The sequence below is a fragment of the Pygocentrus nattereri genome, chromosome 12, assembly GCF_015220715.1.
Source record: "Pygocentrus nattereri isolate fPygNat1 chromosome 12, fPygNat1.pri, whole genome shotgun sequence".
Lineage (NCBI taxonomy): Eukaryota > Metazoa > Chordata > Actinopteri > Characiformes > Serrasalmidae > Pygocentrus > Pygocentrus nattereri.
In genome coordinates, this window is record NC_051222.1 from 35,153,040 (window position 1) to 35,164,381 (window position 11,342).

The window sequence follows — 11,342 nt, forward strand, 5'->3', positions numbered from 1 at the left end:
TCACTTAATCTTAAATCGGTAATGTGAGACCGCCTCTCTCTAAAAAGCTGCCATGACGAAGTCGCTTCTCTTTTGAACTTTCTAGTTCCACCTTAAATGGTGCAGCAGTTACATTTTTGCCTTAGGCAGAATTTACATTTACAGTTACAGCATTTGGCTGATGCTCTTATCCAGAGCGACGTACAATTTGATCAATTTACACAGGCAGGCCAAGGCAGTGTTAGGAGTCTTGCCCAAGGACTCTTATTGGTATAGTGTAGGGTGTTTGAACCCCAGTCTACAGCATAGAAGGCAAAGGTGTTAACCACTACACTAACCAACCACCATTTGCACAATTTAAGGTGGAACTGGAAAATTTGAACGAGAAGCTGGACAATAAGAAACGACTTCAGCCTTGCAAATCAATCAAATGTTGAGAGACATTTTACAAGCGACTGTTCTAGTTTTGAGAAAAGGTTTAGAAAAGTGGCTAGAGCTAAAACTTAAAGCCGAAAAAGTGTTCTCGTTTATATTGTTTAGGCTATACTAACCTAGAACATTGACACACAGTAAGACACACTGGGTATTAAATGTATTAAACCTCCCAAAGTGGTTTAACCTTGTTGAAAGGACAAAATGACATTTGGGTTGTGACTCCTGACCTAACCTGGCTTTTAATGCAGAGGCTGCCGGTAAGATTTCTCGCTCATCCAGCTGTGTTTTTGTTGTGTGCCGCCCAGACTGTCCAGACGCTGCACTTTACCCACTTCCAAGTTCAGCCTTTTTACGTTCTGTCAACAGTACAGTCTAATTGAAATATTTGGAAAATCGATTCAGAATCGTTCACGTCCGCATCGCGATGCTCCTAAGAATCGATTCGAGTAGTAATAGATAATATAATGTAGTAGTAATAGATAATAATGTAATAGATCTGTAATAGATATGTAATAAAATGTAAAAGTTATGTAATGTTGGATCATTCTTCTCAATAAATAAATGACCAGGTCTAATATTTTCCCCTCATTTATTTAATTTGGTGCTCTATCTACTTTTAGGGCACATGTACAAATTTTATAGATATCGAAAATTTAAAAAACTTGTATTTTAACTTTGAAAAGCTGCATGTTCACATTCTATACAATATCTGGTAATTCCTCCCAACAATTCCTCCCAGCTGAGCATAACTGGAAACCCATTAGGAGAGTTTGATTTGTTTGATTTAATTGTATCATGGAAAGAATATCAGCTGATGAGGAAACTGGGGAAAAATGCAAATTGAATTTTGTTGATCTAACTGAAAGGCAGAACTATAAAAAGAAGCTGGGAGAACATTTACCTCAGATGCTATCAGATACCTTAGAATTTTTAAAATTGAGCTGACGTTCATTTCTAAGAGTGCACTAGAAACAGTGACATTTCTACTTTTACTTAAGCATTGCATCTGCATGCTGTGTCCACCAGTGTTTCATAGCCAGTGCATTGATTTGCTGTTTACTTACAGTAAAGTTCAGCAGCACCATGTGTGGTTGTAGTTAGTAGGAATGCAACGATGCCTGGTGGAGAGATATAGAAATCACTAGTTACTAATTTACACAAGTTCAGACATTAAGTGGCCACATCTAAGTGAGTTACTCAATAGGCCGAGTAACGTAGAATGCACTCGCGGATACATTTGACTGCAAAACAATAACTTCTAGCAGGTTCAACAACACAACAGCATCATCAACCACAAAACTGTAGATTTGAACATTCGATAGGTCATGTTTTAAGGCCTTGTTTCTTAGGAACAAGTTATATGTTTACAGTATTTTTTGCATGGAACTTTGCATATTGATGAAGCTGATAACAGTTCAGAAGCATGCATCTTTGTTCACTAATTTTGCATCTAATTTTCACCGCGTGCCAGACAAAAGATCATTATTCATTATTCACTTCACTTTCATTACAGTTAATGCAACAAGATTTTATAAGTCATTTTGGACCATTTCTATTGGTCAATTCACCATCAAGTTCTGACCAGGCATTAACAGCATATGGTATTTTCAAAACAAAATTACAAAATGAAAAATTAACAAAAAAGGATGCAACAGCAATGACATAACGATGAACTGAAACGTTAATCGCAGCGTATGTGATGAAATGGTAAACGGTAAAAATTCAGTGATGGAAAGAGTAAAAACGGCAGGACCATGTCGTGTAACATTCTCCCAGAAATATTACAAATGATCAATTAACATGTGAAGTCAGATCAATACTTGTATGAGTTCAGTTGAATGACACAAAACACAGAAAGTATTATATTTCTTGAGAAAATGATGAGATGAGCTCAGAGAAAGAGTACTCACATGGCAGAATGGAGCCCATCGCTCTTCAGTGTGGTCCAAACAGAAGAATGTGGCAGTGAAGAAGTGACCAGATGAGAGCACTAGAACACTTCTCATGACATCATCCACTCTAGGACCAATCACGAAGCAAGAGCGGCTGTATATACAGTAAATATGCTCCATTTAAAACTGCGGGAGTGTGCCCGATTCGGGGGACAAGCCAAAGAATACAACTTTATTCTCAGCAGCTTGAAGCTGAGCTAGAATGGGGTGAGCAGAGTCAGTTGGTTGATTTGTTGTTTTTTTTATTTATTTGTTTGTGTCTTTATTAATAAAGTCGTTGTTTGATGTCTACAGATTATTGATTGAATAATCATCTACAGAACATGGCAGAGGAAGAACCTATAAACCACAGTGTACCAGTAAAGAAGCCCTAATAGTATGAAAGGCAAGGTCCACTGTACATGAATTTGTTAGCTAAAATCTGACTTCTCACTTATTTTCAATAGAGAGTTGCAGTAAAAATGCTGAGCAGTTGTGAGAAAGGCTGAGCAGGATTCAAATTACTTATTTAAAATAAGTATTATTTAAATTATTAGAACTGATCAACTGAAAAAAGGCATCTTTCCACAGAAAACCAAAGGTGTACGTCATTTTTTAGTCAGCGTCATGTGCTACATTTTCCAAATCTCACTAGATCTTCTGAACGATGGAATGAATAACAAAGTCTAAATATCATTATTGCTACATTTGATCTGGCGAAGCTCATTTATTTGATCGGGGTACATTGGACAGGCTGTTAGTTCAGTGTACAGGAGTTGGCTTGTTTGTAGCAATAACTGTTTCCTTAAAAAGCCATAATTCAAAGAATCTGTTAAGTTTAGGAGGGTGGATGTACAAGACAACTAGTACCTGCTTTAGAACTTTCGTGAAGATGAACGGCAGTCTTGATCTTCAAAAAGCACCATTCATGTATCTCATAGAGAAAACTTCTTAGATTCAAAGTTCTTTATTTGGGTAAGCCTATAAAATCTCACTTTTTCAAAAGAATTGAATTAAAATGTAAGCATTGACAAACTGAGCAGTGCAATGGACAGATACCGGATTTTTAATATGAATAATTAGGCTTATTTATTTGACTGGTGGAGTCACTTTGAGGCGGTTGTATAACACTTCATAGGCTTATAAATACACAGTTATGTGTATGTTGTATGTTGAGAAGAAAATATATGTGGTTCACATGTGAAATCTGTGCACTCTTAGAAAATTCGTTTTTTTTAATAAAAATTGTATTATGTTATTTTATTGTTCTGTTTTAATCCATTAGGTTATGACAAGGTGCAAATACACACATTTCACCTGCGGGGGAAAAAAAAACTGGTCCCATTTTATATTAAATGTCTCTAATAACTGTGTAGTTACATGTGAACAACATGTGCAACAACAATGTAACTACTAATAATTTAACCACTATTACAGATGGATTACAGAAGTTCACTTTATGTAATTACACATGTGTGTCAACTTCAGTTTTGCCTCAAGCAGTTACACAATTATATCAAGCGCATCTACATTACCGCTCAATTATTACACAGTATCTATATAGCAACTACACAGGAACTGTCCACTTATGAAGTGTAACTTTGAAACGACGCTACAGGAAAGTTCATGTGTAGTTGTTATGTTATAATTACAGAACTGTATTAATCAATGTATTGTGGTTGTTATTTACTTTTACTGCTGAAAAGGCTTCCAATCTAATCAAAAAGAGACAGTTGTGTAATTACATGAGATAAAACTGAAGTTGATACATACGTCTAATTATATAGGCTATATTTGTAACACTGACTAAATCATCAGTAGTTAATTTTGTTGCATATGTTATTCATGTATGACTACGCAGCAATTAGAGACGCCTAACATAAAGTGAGACCAAAACTTATTTATGGTAAGTGATTGGACCCTAAAACACTGACTATACCTTGATGAATGAAAAATAGACCTACACAGTACCTTTACTTCTAACAGTGTAGAATGCAGAAATACCTTCCTATGTTGACTTTGCCTTCATTTCATTTCCCTAACACATCTCCATCTTCTCAGGTTAAACTAGACTAAATACTTGCTCACTTTGTCCACTGGTTTCAAACTAATGGCAGCTTAAAACCTGGACTGGATTGGACAGCAGAAACGATTTTTGTTGGGTCAGTGAGTGATGAGATGCCCCTTTATTAATATCTGATTCATATTAAAATGATGTACAATGTACAAAAATGATGAATATTGAAATATTCAACCCCCGCCTTGCCCACTATTTGAGACCATCCTGCAGTGTGCACCATTCATGCCCCTCCCCTATGGTAATAACATGAGTAATCACTAATGGACTACTACAGAAAGCAACGACAAAGGCCTGCCTCGCAAAATATGTTCAACTTATGCATGTTCATGACTCATTTTCAGATTTACAAAGGCTGAGAGATGCAGATGTGGCTACTTCATTTTAAGACAACAGTTAACCATGACTTAGATGTCATTAATCCAGGTGTGCATGCAAGGATGCCATGGTCTTTATGTTAAACACCCAATGATTCATCAGATGCTTCACCCTGAATGGTCCAAGAGATGTTTATGAGCCAAAATCCCAAACTTTATCTGTCCCAGGTCAGACTAGCTCTTAATATAAGTTGCCATGTTAATAAAATGTGCTCTATCATCATGAGATGGAAAATGCCAGGTTGGATCACAATAAGCTTAAAGTTAGCTGGAAATCCTGCTCTGTGAGCCTCCAGCCACCAAATTCAACACTAGCTTTGATAACACTGAGAATTCCCTCCTTTCATCTCAGAAGACTGGAAAGTAATTATCCAGCAGGCCAGCTATGTTTCATTTCAGGGAATGCAGTCCCATTGACCTGCTAATGTTTTGGAGAAGAGCCTAGAGTCAAAAGAGCTTAGTTAAATGTTGTGGTCTTTATTTCTAACAATGTGAGTGTTTGTTACAGCTGCTACTCCCCTGTTCTGTTTGTGTTGACTGATGAGAGAAGCTCTTTGTTTTATAACTAAGAATGCCTGAGGCAGCAAAATACAGCAGATGAAAAGAGGATGGATGTCTGTACACTCCAACTACAGTGGGATATATAGAGTGGCCAGAGCTGAGAAGAATACTTTGGAATGATAGCTGAATGCTGAAGTCCTAAATGTGTAAAGTATCTTCTTCTTCTTTCGGCTGCTCCCTTTAGGGGTCACCACAGCGGATCATCTGCCTCCATCTTGCCCTATCCATTGCCTCCTCTACTTTCACACCAACCATCTCCATGTCCACCTTCACGATATCCATAAACCTTCTCTGAGGTCTACCTCTTCTCCTTCTACCCGGCAGCTCCATCTCCAACATTCTTTGCCCAATATATCCACTATTCCTCCTCAACACATGTCCAAACCATCTCAACCTGGCCTCTCTGGCTTTATCTCCAAACTGCTCCACCTTCACCGTCCCTCTGATCTGCTCATTTCTAATCTTGTCCAGCCTGGTCACTCCCAATGAAAATCTCGGCATCTTCATCTCCGCCACCTCCAGCTCAGCCTCCTGTCTTTTAGACAGAGCCACAGTCTCCAAACCAGACATCATAGCAGGACGCACTACTGTCTTGTAGACCTTCCCTTTCACTCTTGCTGCTATCCTTCTGTCACACATCAGCCCTGACACCCGTCTCCACCAACTCCATCCTGCCTGCACCCTCTTCTTCACCTCTTTTTTGCACTGTCCATTGCTCTGGATGGTTGACCCAAGATATTTGAAGTCATCCACCTTTACGACCTCTACTCTGTGGTGTACAGTTCTTCCTAATAAAGTTAGTGTGAATAAAGTTAAACCAATGACAAATGCAACTGGTTGATTAACCAAGTAGCTTAAAGTTGTTATGTGTAAAGTATATAATTAAAAATTTAAAAAAGCCTAATTTCTGGACATACACAATAAAAGTGACCTCACTTTATCCTTTCACATATACTTTCGAGTTTGTTTTTATCTGAAGCATTTGTCGCTTTGCATGTCTCTTTGCTATGTAGACAGTAAATTACTCATAAATATGCTATGAACAGTCATTTATCTAAATCTTAGTGTGATGGTGCAACTCAACGCATGAAGAAATTTGACAAGGCTGTAATACTCATCCATTCCCTGTAGATGCAAATCAAACATCCACAAAACATGCATTTGAGTCGGGTTAACTTCCATCACTTTTGAGGTAAAGCTAAAACTGGATTTATCAGTCTTTGGGATAAAAAGTGCAACAGTTGTGTCAATCAAACGAGGTAACAAATTCACAACTATACTTGTGACTTCTCCAATACCGAAAGCAAGGAAGAGTATCAGTAATCACACACACACACACACACACACACACACACACACACACACACACACACACACACACACACACACACACCTTCTAAGCTGCTTATCCCTTGGGGTCACAGAGGGAGCCTATACCAGCAGTCATTGGGTGGAAGGCAGGAGAAACCCTGGACAGGTCTCCAGTCCATCACAGAGTGGCATTTCATTGAAAATAACTTTTTTCCAATATAAAAAATGAGGACTTTTATTTTGAAAAATGTCTCTCAGTAAAATGAGTAGTTCATATTAATACTGTCTACGCTTATTATCCATCTTATCAGCTCCTCTTACTGTATAGCTGCACTTTGTAGTTCTACAGTTACAGACTGTAGTCCATCTGTTTCTCTGATACTGTGTTACCCTGTTCTTCAGTGGTCAGGACCCCCATGGACCCTCACAGAGCAGGTACTATTTGGGTGGTGGATCATTCTCAGCAGTAACACTGACGTGGTGGTGGTGTTTTAGTGTGTGTTGTGCTGGTACGGGTGGATCAGACACAGCAGTGCTGCTTGAGTTTTTAAACACTGTGTCCACTCACTGTCCACTCTATTAGACACTCCTACCTTGTCAGTCCACCTTGTAGATGTAGAGTCAGAGACGACAGCTCATCTGCTGCTGCACAGTCTGTGCTGGTCATCCTCTAGTCCTTCATCAGAGGTCACAGGACGCTGTTGGCTGGATGTTTTTGTTTCTCAGTCCAGCAGCGACACTGAGGTCACTGAGGTTTAAAAACTCCAGCAGCACTGCTAATTCAATGACAAATCATCCAAGGCTCTAGTCAAGGGTAATGAAGGGGCAACACTAAACAAGTGGACCAGCACACCAATTAAATGCTCAAGAAAATAGTTTGCATTGCATTCAAAGCATAGAGTCATGGGGGGTTTTGCTTCAGAGCTTATGCAAAAATAAACAAACTAAAAAACTGCTAAAACCACCGCCCTGAAAGAACCTTCCCTAATCCAAAAGAAATCACAGTAGGTCCTAGCCCACTTTCCTCAGCAGGTGAACAGACACATCAAAAATAATACATAACCGTGACTAGTACACTATAGTAGTGGTTAAACCGGCAAGATGGTACACATATCAAACATATCAAAGCACAAATGTAAACATTAAGACTAGTTAATACTTCTAACTTGTCTGTAATTCTAACTAATCTTGGCAAAAAACACATACTAAAAGAGCAGCACTGTCACAGCATTTCCCAGAGACTGCCATGGACCACATGGTGACACACCATGGACCGAACTGCATTTCATCACTGCCCTTTTATTTGAGAGCAAACCTTCATGCAGCAGCCAATCACTGCTTGCATTGTAAAGAGTTGACCAGCAGAATCTCCACCTAGAATCTGATTTTCCCCATTGTGGGATTAATAAAGGATTATTTTGTCTAATCTTAGAAAACAAGAAAACAAGACCAGCAGAGGGCAGCACCAGACCGCTGACAAACACAGTTTAGTTACAAGTTTATTTGTCATTTGTACAACATGTCAGGACATTTATACATTGAAATGCTTGTGGTGAGGATCAGATAATCACTCTACAGAAAGTAAATAAGTAAAAGGAAAATATAAGAAATAAATTTAAATATATTAAACATACACAAAATATAGAGAACATACACATTTTGTGGTTTAAGTGAGTGTGTTGTTGTTCTTTAAAGTGGCTTAGTGTTAAGGTGTAATTGTCCACAGTAGAGATGATATGATAATAATACTGACAGAGTGACTGATTGAAGTGGTAACTGGGGACGGACCCACAGCTTCACAGCTGGTTCATTCATGGGAGGATGGTGAACAGGCCGTGAGGCTGTCTGACCAGATCTTTTTGATCTTCCTGAGGCAGCAGGACTCGTAGACGTCCTGTAAGGCTGGGTGTTTGTTGCCTATGATGGCTTCTGCCATCCTCACGACTCCTTTAAGGGCCTTGCGGTCACAAGCGGTGCAGCTGCTGTACCAGACAGTGAGGCAGCCCATGTGGATGCTCTCTATGGTGCACCTGTAGAAGTTGGTGAGGATCTGAGGAGGCAGACCAAACTTCCTGAGCCTACACAGGAAGAAGAGACGCTGATGGGCAGAGCTCCCTATAGTGTTGATGTGGTGGGTCCAGGTGAGATCATCAGTGAGGTGTACGCCAAGGAACTTCACACTGCTGACTCTCTCCACTTTGGCTGCATTGATGAACAGGGCAGAGTGACCAGCCCTCTGTAGTTGAGACAGAGACTGTTGTCATGGCTCCACTCTGACAGAGCACTGACCTCGTCTCTGTAGGCTGTTTCATCTCCATCAGTGATGAGGCCTAGGTTGGTGGTGTCATCAGCAAACTTGAAGATGATGTTGGACGTGTGTTTGGCTACACAGTCATGTGTATACAGGGAGTACAGGAGGGGGGCTGAGCACACATCTCTGGGGAGCCCCTTTGCTCAGAGTCAGTGTGGAAGAGAAGCTGTTTCACCACCTGGGGTCTGTCCAGTATCCAGCTGCAGAGACGAGAGCTCAGACCCGAGTCTGTGAGCTTAGGAATGAGTTTGGCAGGAATGATTGTGTTGGGGCAGTCGTGGGCTGGAGGTTAGGGATCTGGCCCTGTAACCGGAAAGTTGCCGGTTTGATCCCCAGGGCCGACAGTCCATGACTGAGGTGTCCTTGAGCAAGACACCTAATCCCCAACTGCTCCCCGGGCGCCGTGGATAGGGCTGCTCACTGCTCCGGGCAAGTGTGCTCACTGCCCCCTAGTGTGTGTGTTCACTAGTGTGTTTGTGGTGTCTCACTTCACGGATGGGTTAAATGCGGAGGTGGAATTTCCCCGGTTGTGGGATCAAAAAAGTATCACTTAACTTAAGGCTGAGCTGTAATCTATGAACAGCATCTTACATGTGTGCTCTTTCTGTCCAGGTGCGTGAGAGCAGTGTGTACCTTTAGGGCAATGGCATCGTCTGTGGATCTGTTGGAGCGGTATGCAAATATACTCTCACTGGCCACTTTATTAGGTACTTGCTAGTAAAGGTTGGACCCCCTTTTGCCTTCAGAACTGCCTTCATTTTTCGCGTCATACTTTCAACAAGGTGTTGGAAACGTTCCTCAGAGATTCTGGTTGGTTATTTGAGTTCCTGTTGCCTTTCTATCATCTGGGACCAGTCTGCCCTTTCTCTGACCTCTCACATCAACAAGGCATCTTCGTCCACAAAACTGACCGCTCACTGGATATTTCCTCTTTTTCGGACCGTTCTCTGTAAACCCTAGAGATGGTTGTATGTGAAAATCCCAGTAGATCAGCAGTTTCTGAAATACTCAGACCAGCCCATCTGGCACCAACAACCACGCCACGTTCAAAGTCCCTTAAATCCCCTTTCTTCCCCGTTCTGATGCTCGGTCTGCACTTCAGCAAGTTGTCTTGACCACCTCTACATGCGTAAATGCAGTGAGTTGCAGGCATGTGATTGGCTGATTAGCTATTTGTGTTAACAAGCAATTGTACCTAATAAAGTAGCCGGTGAGCGTATAGTCATTCAGACAGGTGACTGGTTCAGATGATTTCTTGGGGACTGGAACAATTGTGGTTTCCTTAAAGCACTTGGGTATCACTGACAGTCTTAAGGAGAGGTTAAAGACATCAGTAAAAGCCTCAGCCAGCTGGTTGGCACATGCTTTAAATACACGGCTGTGGACACCATCAGGACCAGGTGCCTTGCATGGGTTAACTGCCCTAAAACTACCTCAGACAGGGTAATGTCTAGAACACAGCTCTCCTCATCTCCTGGGAGTTTCTCAGCAGGTGAGGTGTTAGTTGCCTCAAAACGAGCATAATGAGCATTACGGTCATCTGCAAGTGAAGAAGAAGAGCCCCTATCACAGATCACACCCACTCTGTAGCCAATGATGGTTCGTAGGCCACTCCACATACATCTGAGATCAGAGCCAAGATAGTTGGATTCCACTTTGTCCCTGTAGCTCCTTTGGGAAGCCTGATGGTCTTTGAAGGTCATATCTGGCCTTCTTGTAGCTAGCCAGGTCACCAGAGTTGTAGGCAGCAGCCTGAGCTCTTAGTTTGGCTCCAACCTCAGCATTGATCCAGGGTTTCTGTTTGGGAAATGATCTGACATTGATTAGTGGTACAATGTCTTCAGTGCATTTATTGATGTAGCTTGTGATGGAGTCAGTGTATCCATTGATGTCTGTGCCAGATGCATCATGGAACATCTTCCACTCCGTGGATTCAAAGCAGTCCTGAAGTGTGAAGATGGCCTTATCACTCCATTGATAGACTGATTGGAGAACTGGTTTTGCCTGTTTAAGTCTTTGTATGCAGGCAGGAGAAGAATAAATGTGTGATCAGTGTTGCCAAAGGCAGGGTGGGCAAGGAGTTTGTAACTGTCCTTGATTGTGGTGTAGCAGTGGTCAAGAGTCTCTAATCCTCGAAATTTTATGTGCTGGTAATATTTAGGCAGAAGCTTCTTCAAGTTTGCCCTGTTTTTGTTACCATCTTTTTCTTACTTCTTTAAGTGTTGTTACTTCTCATCACTTACAACAATGAGGAGATTGTTGATTTCAGGAAGGATAGAAGAGTGCACACACATCTTGAGCATTGTGGGGAACCTCACTTGCTCACTCCACACATCACATCTCATCAGAAAAGCAGAACA